Here is a 17,817-nt window from a genome sequence, read left to right as displayed (position 1 = left end):
GGGCGATTAGTCAGGAGTACGAAAATAGTTCCTTGGACAACCTTGGAGCGCGTCTTATCCGATAGAGTTGCGTTGATATAAATCATTGATGGCAAATGATTTTCTATTTTAACGCCCCTAGGCCTTGTTATATCGAGTTGGACTTGAATTGAGTGCGGATGCCCCTGATTTGGGCCTAGTAGCTCAATCAAATTGGAGTTCTAACCCTAACATATCAGTTATTTAAGCATTTCTAGCATTTGGATGCATGTTAGATCTAATGCAAAATTTGTTAACCATGGTGTCGATCCCAATCCCAAAATAAAATTCCCTTACTTTTCCCTAACCTCTCCAGACCACCAATTTTTTTTTTATTTTCGATTTTATACTAACATATTGTTTAGAGCGTTTTTATGGTTTCATGCATTTTCCTTTTTGAATATTAGAAATTTAAGATATTGAAAAACTTTAATGACTTTTTTATTTTATTTTTTTAACGATGGATTCTGCAATAACTTAAATTTTTTTTTCTTATTTTGTCAACCATTTTTTTCTTATCGACCATCCAAAATAAGCAATCATAAAAATGTCATATGTTTCTGTTATCTGGTGATGTCATTTTAAATGTTGCCCTTTACCAAAAAATCTAGAGTTTTTTTAAAGGTCCTATTAACATATTAAACACAATAGCTTATAGGACCTTTAAAAAAAGCTCTAGACATAATAAATAATTAAAATTGTTGCAAGTTTCAAATGGCAATTAGTTAATTTCACTTCATTTCCTAAAATAAATTTAAAGTTAGAAGTTTTCAAAAAAAAAAATCAATTAAAATTTTGAATTAAAGTTAGAAGTCATGTTTAATTTTAAAATGGTTGCCTTTGGTAGAATTCAAATTTTGGATTGTATTTTTAATAAAAAAAAACTAAAGGTTTTGGAGACAAAAACTTGAAAAAACATGTAATTTTGCAGAAACTTAAGAAAGATTTAGAAAAATGAAAAAATAAGAAAAATATACAATTAAAGCTTGAATGAATCAAGCACATGTTTACGGTTTAAAAAAAGATCTAGTTTTTTTTTCAACAATGCACAGTGGGGCCAAACCCGCTGCTAATCCCATGAAATTGATTACGAGAAAGGCCGCAGGTTTTTAGATCCCAAAAATAGTGACCTTTATGTAAAAAACCCTGATGAATCGAATGGCGATGACCCCATCCACCGGAAACCACGTGAACAGGTCCATTTTGCCCCTTTTCCCCTAAAAATCAATTTTCTTATACTATTTGATCTGTACAGGAAAAGGCCGCAAGTTTTTTTACCTCAAAAATAGTGTTCAATACGTAAAAAAGCCTGATGAATCGAATGGTGATGACCCCATCCAACGGAGACCACGGGAACAGGTCCATTTTGCCCCTTTTCCCCTAAAAATCAATTTTCTTATACTATTTGATCTGTACAGAAAAAGGCCGCAGGTTTTTGACCTCAAAAATAGTTTTCTATACGTAAAAAAGCCTGATGAATCGAATGGTGATGACCCCATCCACCGGAGACCACGGGAACAGGTCCATTTTGCCCCTTTTCCCCTAAAAATCAATTTTCTTATACTATTTGATCTGTACAGAAAAAGGCCGCAGGTTTTTTTACCTCAAAAATAGTGTTCTATACGCAAAAAAGCCTGATGAATCGAATGGTGATGACCCCATCCACCGGAGACCACGGGAACAGGTCCATTTTGCCCCTTCTCCCCTAAAAATCAATTTTCTTATACTATTTGATCTGTACAGAAAAAGGCCGCAAGTTTTTTTACCTCAAAAATAGTGTTCAATACGTAAAAAAGCCTGATGAATCGAATGGTGAAGACCCCATCCACCGGAGACCACGGGAACAGGTCCATTTTGCCCCTTTTCCCTAAAATCAATTTTCTTATACTATTTGATCTGTACAGGAAAAGGCCGCAGGTTTTTGACCTCAAAAATAGTTTTCTATACGTAAAAAGCCTGATGAATCGAATGGTGATGACCCCATCCACCGGAGACCACGGAACAGGTCCATTTGCCCCTTCTCCCCTAAAAATCAATTTTCTTATACTATTTGATCTGTACAGAAAAAGGCCGCAGGTTTTTTGACCTCAAAAATAGTGTTCTATACGTAAAAAAGCCTGATGAATCGAATGGTGATGACCCCATCCACCGGAGACCACGGGAACAGGTCCATTTTGCCCCTTTTCCCCTAAAAATCAATTTTCTTATACTATTTGATCTGTACAGAAAAAGGCCGCAAGTTTTTTTACCTCAAAAATAGTGTTATATAAAAAGCCTGATGAATCGAATGGTGATGACCCCATCCACCGGAGACCACGGGAACAGGTCCATTTTGCCCCCTAAAATCAATTTTCTTATACTATTTGATCTGTACAGGAAAAGGCCGCAGGTTTTGACCTCAAAATAGTTTTCTATACGTAAAAAGCCTGATGAATCGAATGGTGATGACCCCATCCACCGGAGACCACGGGAACAGGTCCATTTTGCCCCTTCTCCCTAAAAATCAATTTTCTTATACTATTTGATCTGTACAGCTTAAATTCTTAAATTCTTAAATTCTTAAATTCTTAAATTCTTAAATTCTTAAATTCTTAAATTCTTAAATTCTTAAATTCTTAAATTCTTAAATTCCTAAATTCTTAAATTCTTAAATTCTTAAATTCTTAAATTCTTAAATTCTTAAATTCTTAAATTCTTAAATTCTTAAATTCTTAAATTCTTAAATTCTTAAATTCTTAAATTCTTAAATTCTTAAATTCTTAAATTCTTAAATTCTTAAATTCTTAAATTCTTAGTTCTTGGATTCTTAAATTCTTAAATTCTTAGGTTCTTGGATTCTTGAGTTCTTGATTCTTAAGTTCTTGGATTCTTGAGTTCTTAGGTTAAATTCTTAAATTCTTAAATTCTTAAATTCTTAAATTCTTAAATTCTTAAATTCTTAAGTTCTTAAGTTCTGGATTCTTGAGTTCTTGAGTTAAATTCTTAAATTCTTGGGAGTTCTTAAGTTCTTGAGTTCTTAGGTTCTTGAATTCTTGGGATTCTTAAGTTCTTGAGTTCTTGAGTTCTTAATTATTCTTAAATTCTTGAGTTCTTGAATTCTTAAGTTCTTAAATTCTTAAATTCTTAAATTCTTAAATTCTTGGGATTCTTAAATTCTTAAGTTCTTGGAGTTCTTGAGTTCTTGATTCTTAGGTTCTTGGGTTCTTAGGTTCTTAAATTCTTAAATTCTTGGGATTCTTGGGATTCTTGGATTCTTAGATTCTTAAGTTCTTGGAGTTCTTGGGATTCTTAAATTCTTAAATTCTTAAATTCTTAAATTCTTAAGTTCTTAAATTCTTAAATTCTTAAATTCTTAAATTCTTAAATTCTTAAATTCTTAATTCTTAAATTCTTAAGTTCTTAATTCTTAAAGTTCTTAAATTCTTAAATTCTTAAATTCTTGGATTCTTAGGTTCTTAAGTTCTTAAATTCTTAAATTCTTAAATTCTTAAATTCTTAAATTCTTAGGTTCTTAATTCTTAAATTCTTAAATTCTTAAATTCTTAAATTCTTGAGTTCTTAATTCTTAAATTCTTAAATTCTTAAATTCTTAAATTCTTAAATTCTTAAATTCTTAAATTCTTAAATTCTTAAATTCTTAAATTCTTAAATTCTTAAATTCTTAAATTCTTGGGATTCTAATTCTTGGGATTCTTAAATTCTTAAATTCTTAAATTCTTAAATTCTTAAATTCTTAAATTCTTAAATTCTTAAATTCTTAAATTCTTAAATTCTTAAATTCTTAAATTCTTAATTCTTAAATTCTTAAATTCTTAAATTCTTAAATTCTTAAATTCTTAGATTCTTAAATTCTTAGGTTCTTGGGATTCTTAAATTCTTAAATTCTTAAATTCTTGGATTCTTAAATTCTTAAGGTTCTTAGTTCTTGGATTCTTAAATTCTTAAGTTCTTGGGATTCTTAAATTCTTGGGATTCTTAAATTCTTAATTCTTAAATTCTTAGTTCTTAAATTTTGGATTCTTAATTCTTAAATTCTTAAATTCTTAAATTCTTAAATTCTTAAAGTTCTAAATTCTTAAATTCTTAAGTTCTTAAATTCTTAGGTTCTTGAGTTGAGTTCTTAAATTCTTAATTCTTGAGTTCTTGGAGTTCTTGAGTTCTTAAATTCTTGAGTTCTTAAATTCTTAAATTCTTAGGTTCTTGGGATTCTTAAGTTCTTAGGTTCTTAAATTCTTAAATTCTTGAGTTCTTATTCTTAAGTTCTTGGGATTCTTAAGTTCTTAAATTCTTAAATTCTTGGGATTCTTAAATTCTTGGATTCTTGAATTCTGAAATTTAAATTCTTAAGTTCTGGAGTTCTTAATTCTGGATTCTTAAGTTCTTAAGTTCTTAAATTCTTAAATTCTTAAATTCTTAAATTCTTAAATTCTGGAATTCTTAAATTCTTAAATTCTTAAATTCTTAAATTCTTAAATTCTTAAATTCTTAATTCTTAAATTCTTAAATTCTTAAATTCTTAAATTCTTGGGATTCTTAAATTCTTGAGTTCTAATTCTTTAATTCTTGATTCTTGGATTCTTAGGTTCTTGAATTCTTGGATTCTTAAATTCTTAAATTCTTAAATTCTTAAATTCTTAAATTCTTGAGTTCTTGGGATTCTTAAGTTCTTAAATTCTTAAGTTCTTGGGATTCTTGATTCTTGGATTCTTGGGATTCTTAAATTCTTGGAGTTCTTAAATTCTTGAGTTCTTAATTCTTAAATTCTTGGGATTCAATTCTTAAATTCTTGATTCTTAAATTCTTGGGATTCTTAAATTCTTAAATTCTTAAATTCTAAATTCTTGGATTCTTAAATTCTTAAATTCTTAAATTCTTAAATTCTTAAATTCTTAAATTCTTAAATTCTTAAATTCTTAAATTCTTAAATTCTTAAATTCTTAAATTCTTAAATTCTTAAATTCTTAAATTCTTAAATTCTTAAATTCTTAAATTCTTAAATTCTTAAATTCTTAAATTCTTAAATTCTTAAATTCTTAAATTCTTAAATTCTTAAATTTATTTTAGGCTGGTACAAATATTATTCGATTTATAAGGTTTTTACGTATAGAACACTATTTTGAGGTAAAAAAACTGCGGCCTTTTCTGTACAGATCAAATAGTATTAGAAAATTGATTTTTAGGGAAAAGGGCAAAATGGACCTGTTCCCGTGGTCTCCGGTGGATGGGGTCATCACTATTCGATTCATCAGGCTTTTTACGTATAGAAAACTATTATTGAGGTCAAAACCCTGCGGCCTTTTTCGGTACAGATCAAATAGTATAAGAAAATTGATTTTTAGGGGAAAAGGGCAAAATGGACCTGTTCCCGTGGTCTCCGGTGGATGGGGTCATCACCATTCGATTCATCAGGCTTTTTTACGTATAGAACACTATTTTTGAGGTAAAAAAACCTGCGGCCTTTTTCTGTACAGATCAAATAGTATAAGAAAATTGATTTTAAGGGAAAAAGGTCAAAATGGACCTGTTCCCGTGGTCTCCGGTGGATGGGGTCATCACCATTCGATTCATCAGGCTTTTTACGTATAGAACACTATTTTTGAGGTAAAAACCTGCGGCCTTTTCTGTACAGATCAAATAGTATAAGAAAATTGATTTTTAGGGAAAAGGGGCAAAATGGACCTGTTCCCGTGGTCTCCGGTGGATGGGGTCATCACCATTCGATTCATCAGGCTTTTTACGTATAGAACACTATTTTGAGGTCAAAAACCTGCGGCCTTTTCTGTACAGATCAAATAGTATAAGAAAATTGATTTTTAGGGAAAAGGGGCAAAATGGACCTGTTCCCGTGGTCTCCGGTGGATGGGGTCATCACCATTCGATTCATCAGGCTTTTACGTATAGAACACTATTTTTGAGGTAAAAACCTGCGGCCTTTCTGTACAGATCAAATAGTATAAGAAAATTGATTTTTAGGGAAAAAGGGCAAAATGGACCTGTTCCCGTGGTCTCCGGTGGATGGGGTCATCGCCATTCGATTTATCAGGTTTTTTTACATAAAGATCACTATTTTTGGGATCTAAAAACCTGCGGCCTTTCTCGTAATCAATTTCATGGGATTAGCAGCGGGTTTGGCCCCACTGTGCAATGTTTGTATTTAAAGTAAACAGTTTCTGGATATTTGAAGAAACCCGAGCAGACGGAAATAACTTGTAAATAACATTTTTTGATATTTGAAAATACTAGGCCAATAACATTTTATGTTATTTATAACAAGATTTGTTATTCGACGTTATGATTTTTTTGTTATTGGATTGTTATTGTAATAACAGATTAATAACATTTTTAGTTATTCTTCAAACAAAACTTTGTTATTATTTTTTGTTATTTTAACAACTAATCCGATCATCCCAATAACAGTTTCAGGTATTCTTCCATAACAAAAAATGTTATTACGAAGTTGTTTTGGCTTACAACCAATATCAGACCAATAACAAATTTTGTTATGATAACATAAACTGTTATTAAACCCTTATGCAAAAACGGATTTTTCAAGAAGATTCCATAACAATTTCTGTTATTTTAACAATATTTGTTATTGAAATGGCATGAATTTTGTTATTACCGTCTGCCCGGGAAACATCTTCTTAAATAATTTTACAAAAAAAATATTTTTCCTATAAAATTAAAAAAAAAAGTTTTCTACCTTGACCAGAGCCTACAGACGATCAATCACACGATCAATACATTATATAAAAATAAAAACAAAATACTCGAGCTTTTCGAAAAGTCATTATTTATCAAACTTAGATATTTGGATGTTTTGGAATAGATTCCAAATCTAAGCTCAATCTGACCACGGGAACTCCACCTTGTAAGCCCTTGAATGTTGTTTGGGAAAAATATGTTAAATGTAGTTGTACAATTCCTTAAATCTCGGATGCTGGATCTTAATTAAAGTTGAAACAACTTTTCCGAAGAGACCATATTTTATAAATTCTTGAACTCTCAAATTCCTTTATTCAGGTTTGTTGCGGATAAATCGAAAAAAATATCCGCGCCATCCCAAAACCCAATCCGCGCAAAATCCGCGTCATTTTAAGAAAAATATTTTTGCGACAAACATATAAAAGAGTTTCATAATAAATTCAATTTTGTAATCTCAGAACGCAGAATCTTGAAACGCTGAAAATGTATTATTGCTAGGATTAGGTAAACTAAAGGCAAAATCCAAAACAAACATTTTGGCCAAAAATAAAAAATTTCAACATTTAGAAATTTAAATCTAAAGACTGAATCAAAACTAAATAAAGAAAAATAATAAAATTTTAAAATTGACATAAATCCTCGATCTTGAGATTTTAAATTTAAGATACAATTCATACTCGATGATCTTAGAAAAATCGAAGCAAATTTTTCTACATCATCTTCTCAGAATTTCCCTAACCGAAAAAAATAACTCCAAAAATACTTCAAATTTTATCAGGTTTTCTGTAATCTAAGATGGTAACAAAAATGGCAGCATTCAAGAAACTAGGAATTTAGGAATTTAGGAATTTAGGAATTTAAGAATTTAAGAATTTAAGAATTTAAGAATTTAAGAATTTAAGAATTTAAGAATTTAGAAATTAAAATTTAAATTTAAAATTTAAGAATTTAAGAATTTAAGAAAAGAAAAGAACAAGAATTAAGAATTTAAGAATAAGAATTTAAAATTTAAGAATTTAAGAATTTAAGAATTTAAGAATTTAAGAATTTAAGAAAAGAATTTAAGAATTTAAGAATTTAAGAATTTAAGAATTTAAGAATTTAAGAATTTAGAATTTAAGAATTTAAATTTAAGAATTTAAATTTAAGAATTTAAGAATTTAAGAATTTAAATTTAAATTTAGAATTTAAGAATTTAAAATTTAAGAATTTAAGAATTTAAGAATTAAATTTAAGAATTTAAGAATTAAATTTAAGAATTTAAATTTAAATTTAAGAATTTAAGAATTAAGAATTTAAGAATATAAGAATTTAAGAATTTAAGAATTTAAGAATTTAAGAATTTAAATTTAAGAATTTAAGAATTTAAGATTTAAGAATTTAAGAATTTAAGAATTTAGAATTTAAGAATTTAAGAATTTAAGATTTAAGAATTTAAGAATTTAAGATTTAGAATTTAGAATTTAAGAATTTAAATTTAAGAATTTAAGAATTTAAATTTAAGAATTTAAGAATTAAGAATTTAAGAATTAAGAATTAGAATTTAAGAATTTAAATTTAAGAATTTAAGAATTTAAGAATTTAAAATTTAAGAATAAATTTAAGAATTTAAATTTAAATTTAAGAGAATTTAAGAATAAATTTAAATTTAAGAATTTAAGAATTTAGAATTTAAGAATTAAGAATTTAAGAATTTAAGAATTTAAATTTAAATTTAAGAATAAATTTAAGAATTTAAGAATTTAAAATTTAAGAATAAGAATTTAAGAATTTAATTAAAATTTAAGAATTTAAGAATTTAAGAATTTAAGAAATTTAAGAATTTAAGAATTTAAGAATTTAAGAATTTAAGAATTTAAGAATTTAAGAATTTAAGAATTTAAGAAATTTAAGAATTTAAATTTAAGAATTTAGAATTTAAGAATAAGAATTTAGAATTTAATTTAAAATTTAAGAATTTAAATTTAAGAATTTAAATTTAGAATTTAAATTTAAGAATTTAAGAATTTAAGAATTTAAGAATTTAAGAATTTAAGAATTTAAGAATTTAAGAATTTAAGAATTTAAGAATTTAAGAATTTAAGAATTTAAGAATTTAAGAATTTAAGAATTTAAGAATTTAAGAATTTAAGAATTTAAGAATTTATTGACCTATTGTTGATCTAATGAACGCAATTCTGCTGCATGGATCACCAATTAGGTCCGAAATATGTACATTTGCTCAAATTGACCGTTATCGTTTCAAAACTAACATTGATTTTCATTGTTAACTTTTCATTCGACAATATTGGTCCTAACGGTAAAGGCAAGAGTAAAAAAATACTTGACGTAGGTTTGATTCTCGCCTAATTCGTTTCGATTTTTTTTGCTCTTCCTTTCACATACACATTTTGACGATAAATTCCCATCCCTTGAAATCGCCGACATTTCAAATTCGCTCCGCGATGACACCGCTCATTCCGCACAAATTCCGCACTAATTTCGCATTTGTTTCAGTTACAAAGGTCAGCGTCACCGCAGCTATAAAAAAATTTAACAACTGTAAACTGTCAGCACCACCTTCCATGAAATATTTCTGCCTTCTTCAGGAGGAGTACAGCTGGTGTTGCCCGCAAAGACCACACCGTATCCAAACGCTAATGGCTTCACATTTTAACCTTTTCACATGTATATCATTGTCGTCATATTAATGGCATTTTGCCTTGCTGGCTGGCCCATCTATCCACGTTCACGGTTTCCCCTCTTCGGAATATACATGGCCAGCGCGCTCTCAGCCTGTCTTACGTTGGGAATGGCTCCTGGTTCAAATTAATTTAACCCTGCCGGTTCCGTGGAATTCGCAACACAGATTCATGACGTTTGCATCGGAATTTGAAGCAGCTTTATTCGTTTTTTTTTATTATAGTACCCTGAAGAAGACTTATCTTGAAACGAAACGTTAAAAGAAATACTTGAAACTTTTGTAAAAACCGAATTTACTGACCCTGATGAGGGATCCCTTCAACGAGTCGAAACACTGGAGTACGAAATGTCAAACAATTCATCAGCAAGTGACAAGTGCTTTGGCCCTAGCAGGGTTTCGCGGTCTTACCCCAAACCCCCCCCCCCCCCCCTGGGGATAAGGGAGGTACCGAAAGAATGAAATACGATCAAATTAGATACGCGTCATTAGCGGTAAATGAGTAACGAAAACCGCGCGCTCTGTGGGCCTCCCCATTATCGCTACTTGGCCCCGCGATTTTCGCCCCAAGATCAAAGATCGCAAATACACGACAGAGCGCGAAACGCAAAAAAAAAAAATGGTCAGAAAGGAGGTAACTACATTTTTTCGTGGTTTGCTTGGAGCCACTGTGGACATCAAAGTTGGCCTCGCGCGAAATTAGCGGGAATTTGATGGATCGACTGGGGAAGGTCAACTGCGGTGCAAATGTTTCTTTGTTGGCAGGTTTGCCGTTTTGGATAATTTAAATGAGAAATTGTTGTTTGTCAAACTTGCGAAAAATATTTGTCAAATCCCAAGCCATTCCTTGTCAGTGCCCGAAATTACCCGAAAATGTATTGCAAAAAATTAAAGCGGTTGGGCCTACTGCGTTGCATTTACTGCAAAGAAAGCTTCATTGATCGGATTGCACTTCACAGACGCAACAGGGGAGGAAGGATGCATGGACATACCGTACCAAATGCTTCGAATCAGGTGTGGTGTGTTTTGTAAGTAGAAATTCTGGAGCAAAACGAGAAAAGGGCGGATAGGCGGAAGATTTGCAGATCTTAACTCCAATGTGTTCTTGAATGACCCAGCCGACTCAAAGAAAAATAGATTTTTGATATTTATGATATAGAGTCTAGTATTTAGTAAAGTTTAAGAGCCTTTGAAAAACTTGCATGCAAGTTTTTGTGGGAATCTGTAAAAATCGGTTATTTAGCGTTTTTAATATAAAGGCTCGTACATAAAAACCAGGGCTGCGGAGTCGGGTCATATTTCAAACGACTCCGACTCCGACTCCGACTCCGGCTTTCTCAGATTAGCTGACTCCGACTCCGGCTCCGGCTTTGAACAAATGGTTGGCTCCGACTCCGACTCCGGACTACCAACTCTAGCCGACTCCGACTCCTGCTTTCAACAAATGGTTGGCTCCGACTCCGACTCCGACTCCACATATTTTTAAATGTTTCAAAAGTTAGTTAACTATTATTAGTTAATTATTTTTAAATCATTGATAAATAGAATTATTTAAATACTCTCTAAGCGTCATGTTTTTCTCAAGAAAAATAAGTTAAGTAAAAGTTAAGTAAAGTAAACAAACGGAAAAAAAGTTTCTAGGTTACAAGTTTTATACGTTATGGAAACAGAAATCAAAAAATATCTCTGTTTTAGAGGCATTTTGAGAAGAACAGTTTTGTAAGTAAATTTTGATTTATTTGCTTAACCTCAAATTTGATTTTTTTTTTCAAAGCTAATAAATTTAAATTTTAATCTGTTATTTTTGAATGAATAACTAAAAGAAACCTGGCCTTGATGATCTATTGAACATTAAAATTCAATTTGCTTACTTTCAGGCTGACATTTGCAAGAAGCACAGGGACAGGCACCTTGTTTTTTAAATGACAATTTTAGACGAAACATTTTTTTGTTTTTTTTGTTTTTTAAGATGTACATGGGCATCACGCCATGGCTGAAGGAGATTATTATTGCAAATCAATGTATCTAAACAATTTCTTCGTGGAAAGGACGCGTAAGATGTTCTTTTCAAATTTTTGTGACATGGAAAATATTTTAACCTGGAAATTTTTAATTTATTTTAATTTTAAAATTTTATATACTTTAAAAAGGAGGCGCACGATACTTCGTGAATCTTCACCTAAAACGAAGCTTTATGGATGATCTTGCGCCTCCATCAAAATATATGAAAAAACTTAAAATATAATAAAAAAACAAATATTCACTAGTAAAATATTTTCTAGATCACAAATATTTCATTTTTTTAAGGTACATTGATTTACAATGATTATCACCTTCCGTCATATTAGCATACAGTATGACAAAATTCGTACCAGTTGATAATATTATGATTCTGTTTTTTATCTATAATATTTGAAAAATAAATTAAAATCCTATATTTTGTTCTAAACATTTTTTTATTAGTTTATTTTTGTACTGAATTCTTGAGATTTGTTCAACGATAATTTGCAACGATATCAAAATAGTTTACCTGAAATCAACATAAACAATCAATGATTATTTCAAAATTTGTTGCAACTTTTTTTGACATTTTTTGTTAGTTTCAATTATTTTAAATGCAACACTTTGATTTTCTTGTACTCAGTTATAAACAAAATGCGCATGTTGAGTTCCAAGTAAGAGATTGTTATTATTGTTGATTATTTGTTACAAAAGTTAAACTGTCAGTGACTCTTTTTCGATCTGCAAAAACAGTGATTACTTTTTATAATCTTTTTATGTACCTCGTAATTTTTTCCTAAAAAAAGATTTAACTGAAAACCTCTAAGACATTCGCTATCGGGGTAAAAGATGACTTTGTGTGTACTTTTTTCAGAAATAACTGGATGAAATTTGGTCAAATTGGAATTGAAAGGGCACATAAATATAGTCTGACTACATAACCAATATTTTTTTTTTATTATTTTTTGAATTATGATACTACATACTAGGGTAAGAGGTTATCATTTAGTGATTATAGTGTAATAATCCAATTAGTGCTTTTCAATCACAATAACAGCTTCAAAAACATAATGGCATCTGATAAATCAATTAAAAATATAAGTTGTTTTGTAAATTAAGCTGTTTTATAGGAAATACTGAACAAAAAAAACATATTTTTTTGTTGAATTTAAGATAACTCCGGCTCCAACTCCGACTCTAGCTCTTAAAATTTAGCCGACTCTGGCTCCGACTCCGACTCCAGCTGTTCGAGTTTTGACGACTCCGACTCCGACTCCGACTCCTACTTCAGGTCCCCAAAAAGACTCGACTCCACCGACTCCGGCTCCGACTTCCACTCCGACTCCACAGCCCTGATAAAAACAACTAACTAACTAAAAATAATTTCGAATGCTGAGATGCGTAGAATATCAACAATGAAGAAACATTTGTCCAATAGTTCGATAAAATTAGTAATAATATAAAACAATCACAAAGCGGCTTATCAAGTGTCAGCTGTCACCGCCCGCGCCGAGCAAGCTAGATTATTATGGCGGCGCAGATCAAAACAAAGAGCGGGTCGAATGACAAATGATTCCACGCGGGCAGAGATTTGCAAAGAGCCACGACGATCCAATCAATCAAAGCAGGCGATTTACCTTATTTTCTATGTCTACGTTGACTTTTCAGCGTTCAGTCGGCGGTGACTACCGGTAGATCATCTGTAAAAGAGAGAGGGAAAAAGTTGAAAATTGAGATTACTAAAAGAGATTTCCCGAGAAAAGTCATCCCGTAAGATGCACCATATTTTCACGAGCGTCTTATTCCATCAATCATCACCGTCGCCGCATGCGGCGCGGCGTGGGTGTTAAGGGAAATTTCGATGTTGTGTAACCTGACAGCACACGTGACTCACGAGCGGTCTTCTTCTCGCTGGCCTACTAAGCCGCGACCGGCAAAAGTAGGCCGTTTTTTATCGCGGCGGCGCGAAGAGGGGCAAAAATTATCGCGGCGCAAATTTATGGCAACAATTATGGTTTGTCACAGATGGCTCGTTATGGCGTGGGTGGTCTATTTATTGCATTTTTAAAGTTACTGGTTTAAAATTGACCGGACGACCTGCGGTCGTCCCCAGCCGCCATTATGGCTATTGTTATGTAACAATTTATGGCGGCGCTGCGCAAACAAGTTTCAACGACCTCTTATCAGGTGTGTCAACAAAAAATCAATCACAAACTGTCACACCTGTAATGCGTGCTTTCCCACCTGCTGTAAAAAATCCACATTCTTCACGCAACACTAATTGGTCGCGCGCTGTAAAACGCGACTCTATTACAACATTATCGCGGTGCGTTATCAGTCAAATTAAATAAGCGTGTTAGTGTGTTTTTGTTTACAGAGACGAAACCGGTGTGGACTGTCACGCGTGTTGACGTTTCCTGAAGCGTTTGCTTTTGATGGATCGGTTGTGTATTGTGGGCAAAGCGCGCTGATTTGTTCTTATCTGTAATCGGTCGTTTTAAGTGATATTTATGAACCACTTTGGGGGTATGTTAACCATGCCTGTTGAAATCTAGTAGGCCTCTTTAATTAGGTTTGTATTAAGAGTTGTTTTGAGTTGTTTTTGCTGGCATTTCAATGCAGACGCACACCATTTGACAGATAGACTGACATTGCGTTACCTCAATGTTGATCGACATTGAACTTCCTTGATTTACATGCAAGAACAAGCTAGAGGTCCATCTTCTTTGGAATCTCACAGCAATTTCTTCTCTTTTGTTAACAATCATGTGAAATTTAGAGCATTTAATGAGAAATGGTGTCCAGTTTCATACGGATATAGTCTGGAATTCATGCAAAAACGCCATTGTTGACACAACTCATTTCACGTTTTGTCGCTTTTTTCCTTCGTCATGCTCAAGTAATGTTCTCCGTATGATGCTGTGTGCATGGAAAAAATTTACGAGCTTTTAATCTTGGTCCGAGTTTTGCCCACTTAAAAACCCCGGGCTGGACTCCGACACTCGCTGCGCGGCGAGTCCATTAAAACCGACACGTCAAGGCGTGCGAAATGTGAGGTTTTTGTTTTGTTTTGTCCGCGCTGCCCACACGGCTGCCAAGTGGCCGCAGATTAAGTGAAATTTGATATCCTTCCCGAACTGGTTGAACTTTACTTGATCGTGTTACCTTTTTCCGTTTTTTTTTTTTGCGAATCGGACTTGCGAAAATAATTGAGTTCATTGTTTTGAGATTTGATGAAAGGAAGAATGTACGAAAAAAAGGTCGAAAGACAAAAGGTCGAAATGCAGTAGGTCTAAAGGACAAAGGTTCGTATAAATAAAAAGGTCGAATAACATATGGTCGAACATTAGATAGAATGAACAAAAGATCGAAAGGACAAAAGTTCGAAAGGACATAAGGTCAAAAAAGTGTATTTTTAAATTCATCAGCATTATTTAGTTTCACTAACCAGCGAATCACCGAATAAAAAATCGTTAACCCTCTTTTGTCCAATTTCTTTTTCGATTATTTTTATTTTGCTTGTGTTCAGGAGGTCATTTTGAGCAACTTTAGATCTACAAAAAAACTTCTCTAGTTTTAAGCTTTTCTTCGTTCTTTATTGATATTTTTTTATGCATTTATCTTATAAAGTTTCTTGTGTTGTAATACAACTTCTAGGTTATTCTACAAACTTCTACATTTTCACTATATTTTTTTTTTGTTTTTGAGTGTTTATTTACCTTTTTAAAATAAACTGAACGATAAGCTTATAAGAAGAGCAATTCTCTACCAAAACCGGAAATGGATTTTATTTGTATTTTTTGATTTGGCTCAAACTTTGTGGGGGCCTTCCCTATACCCAAATATGCTATTTTGTGTCATTGGTTCACCCATACAAGTCTCCATACAATTTTGGCAGCTGTCCATACAAAAATGGTATGTAAATATTCAAACAGCTGTAACTTTTGAGTGAATTTTGATTCAATTTGGTGTCTTCGGCAAAGTTGTAGGTATTGAGGACTTTTGAGAAAAAATAGGTACACGGAAAAAATTGAGGATTTTTTATCAACTTTTTTACTAAAACTCAATTTCCCAAAATACGTATTTTTTGATTTTCGAGATTTTTTTATATGTTTTAGGGGACAAAAATCCGCAACTTTTGAGCCATAGAGAAACATGGTCAAAAAATCTGCCACCGAGTTAAGAATTTTTGAAAAAAATAGTGATTTTTGGAAAAAATCGAAGTTTCATGCAAAAACAAGTTTGACATTATTTTTTAATGCAAAATTGAATTTACAATCGAAAAGTACCTCACATATTTTTTGATAAAGGGCTCCGTTTTTTAGATATAGCCACCGAAAGTTTGATTTTAGCGAAATATTTGCAGTTTTTCAATTTTTAAAAATAGTTACCATGAGTGACCATTTCTAAAAATATTTTTTTTTGAAAAGTTCAGAAAATTTGCTATAAAATTGTCTAAGAGACATTGAAGATTGGACCTCTGGTTGCTGAGATACAGCGGCTTAAAGAAAAAGAAACACGAAAATTGAAGTTTTCTAAGTCTCACCCAAACAGCCCACCATTTTCTAATGACGATATCTCAGCAATTAATGGTCCGATTTTCAATGTTAATACATGAAACAATCGTGAAATTTTCCGATCTCTTCAAAAAAAATATTTTGAAAATTTTAAAATCAAGACTAACACTTTAAAAGGGCCAAAATGCTAGTCTTGATTTAAAAATTTTCATAATATTTTTTTCGAAAAGATCGGAAAATTTCACGAATGTTTCATTTATTAACATTGAAAATCGGACCATTAGTTGTTGAGATATTGTCATTAGAAAATGGTGGGCTGTTTGGGTGAGACTTAGAAAACTTCAATTTTCGTGTTTCTTTTTCATTAAGCCGCTGTATCTCAGCAACCAAAGGTCCAATCTTCAATGTCTCTTAGACAATTTTATAGCAAATTTTCTGAATTTTTCAAAAAATATATTTTTAGAAATGGTCACTCATGGTCACTATTTTTAAAAATTGAAAATCTGCAAATATTTCGCTGAAATCAAACTTTCGGTGGCTATATCTAAAAAACGGAGCCCTTTATCAAAAAATATGTGAGGTACTTTTCGATTGTAAATTCAATTTTGCATTAAAAAATAATGTCAAACTTGTTTTTGCATGAAACTTCGATTTTTTTCCAAAAATCACTATTTTTTCAAAAATTCATAACTCGGCGGCAGATTTTTTGACCATGTTTCTCTATGGCTCAAAAGTTGCGGATTTTTGTCCCCTAAAACATATCAAAAAATCTCGAAAATCAAAAAAATACGTATTTTGGGAAATTGAGTTTTAGTAAAAAAAAAGTTGATAAAAAAATCCCCAATTTTTTTTTTCCATGTACCTATTTTTTTCTCAAAAGTCCTCAACAATACCTACAACTTTGCCGAAGACACCAAATTGATCAGAAAATTCACTCAAAAGTTACAGCTGTTTGAATATTTACATACCATTTTTGTATGGACATCTGCCAAAATTGTATGGAGACTTGTATGGGTGAACCAATGACACAAAATAGCATATTTGGGTATAGGGAAGGCCCCCACAAAGTTTGAGTCAAATCAAAAAATACAAAAAATAAAAATGGTCGAAATCGGCCGATTTCTTAGAGAGTTGCTCAGAAGCAACAATCAGTGTTAAAACAAAATGTGAGACATAACTCAAACAACTGCATACTTATTTTAACATAAAAAGTAGAGGATATTCGCCTTAGCATTCGGATGGAGATGATCTTAGAGGGCTATATACTGGATTTTGTCATGTATTTGTGAGGATTATTCAGCCCATGTTGCTTAGAAATAACATTACCAATAGAGAATATTAGCCTCAATGAAAAGCACAGGCTTATTTTTTATTATTTTTATGATTATTGTAATTATATTCTTTTTTTCTTATAATCAATATTTTTTAAGTTTATTTATTTATTTTTTAACTTTGATACTTTGAAAGCTCGGAAAACTCACAAAAATGTTAAAGAAGTAAGATTTTTTTTTTTAAGATTATGACAATCTTGCAAATATGTTTAGATTTTTGTAATAAAACGTTTTTAAAGAACTAATCATATATTGGAGAAAAAAAAAACTCACAAATTATAACAAAAACAAGAGTAAATAGTTTTGACAGAACAGAGAAATTCTTAAAAATACTATTGAGACCAGACAAAATAATATTTAAAGCATTGGCAAAATCAGAAAAGAATACTTAAGCAATAATAAATAATTTTTAAAGTAGATCACAAAAATATTGCAAAAACCAAGAAAAAAAATAAAAAATATAGAATTTGTCAATATTTGCTGGTGTTTATACTTTTCTCAAAAAACCTCTTTGAAGATAAAACAAAACAAAAGATTTCAAAATATTTTTTAATTTGTTTAATAA

General features: G+C 31.1%; 1 protein-coding gene across 8 annotated transcripts in view; it reads right to left on the bottom strand.

The window, feature by feature from the left end:
* LOC6033052 (interference hedgehog) overlaps positions 1-17,817 on the bottom strand; it is a 128,242-nt gene that overhangs the window by 38,205 nt on the left and 72,220 nt on the right. For all 8 annotated transcript variants that reach the window (XM_038262658.1, XM_038262659.1, XM_038262665.1 and 5 more), the window contains exon 3: positions 13,042-13,104. The gene's annotated coding sequence lies outside the window, so the exon portion shown is untranslated. The remainder of the gene's footprint in view (positions 1-13,041; positions 13,105-17,817) is intronic.

This window comes from Culex quinquefasciatus, chromosome 3 (assembly GCF_015732765.1).
Source record: "Culex quinquefasciatus strain JHB chromosome 3, VPISU_Cqui_1.0_pri_paternal, whole genome shotgun sequence".
NCBI lineage: Eukaryota > Metazoa > Arthropoda > Insecta > Diptera > Culicidae > Culex > Culex quinquefasciatus.
This window is presented reverse-complemented; position numbering and strand designations above follow the sequence as displayed.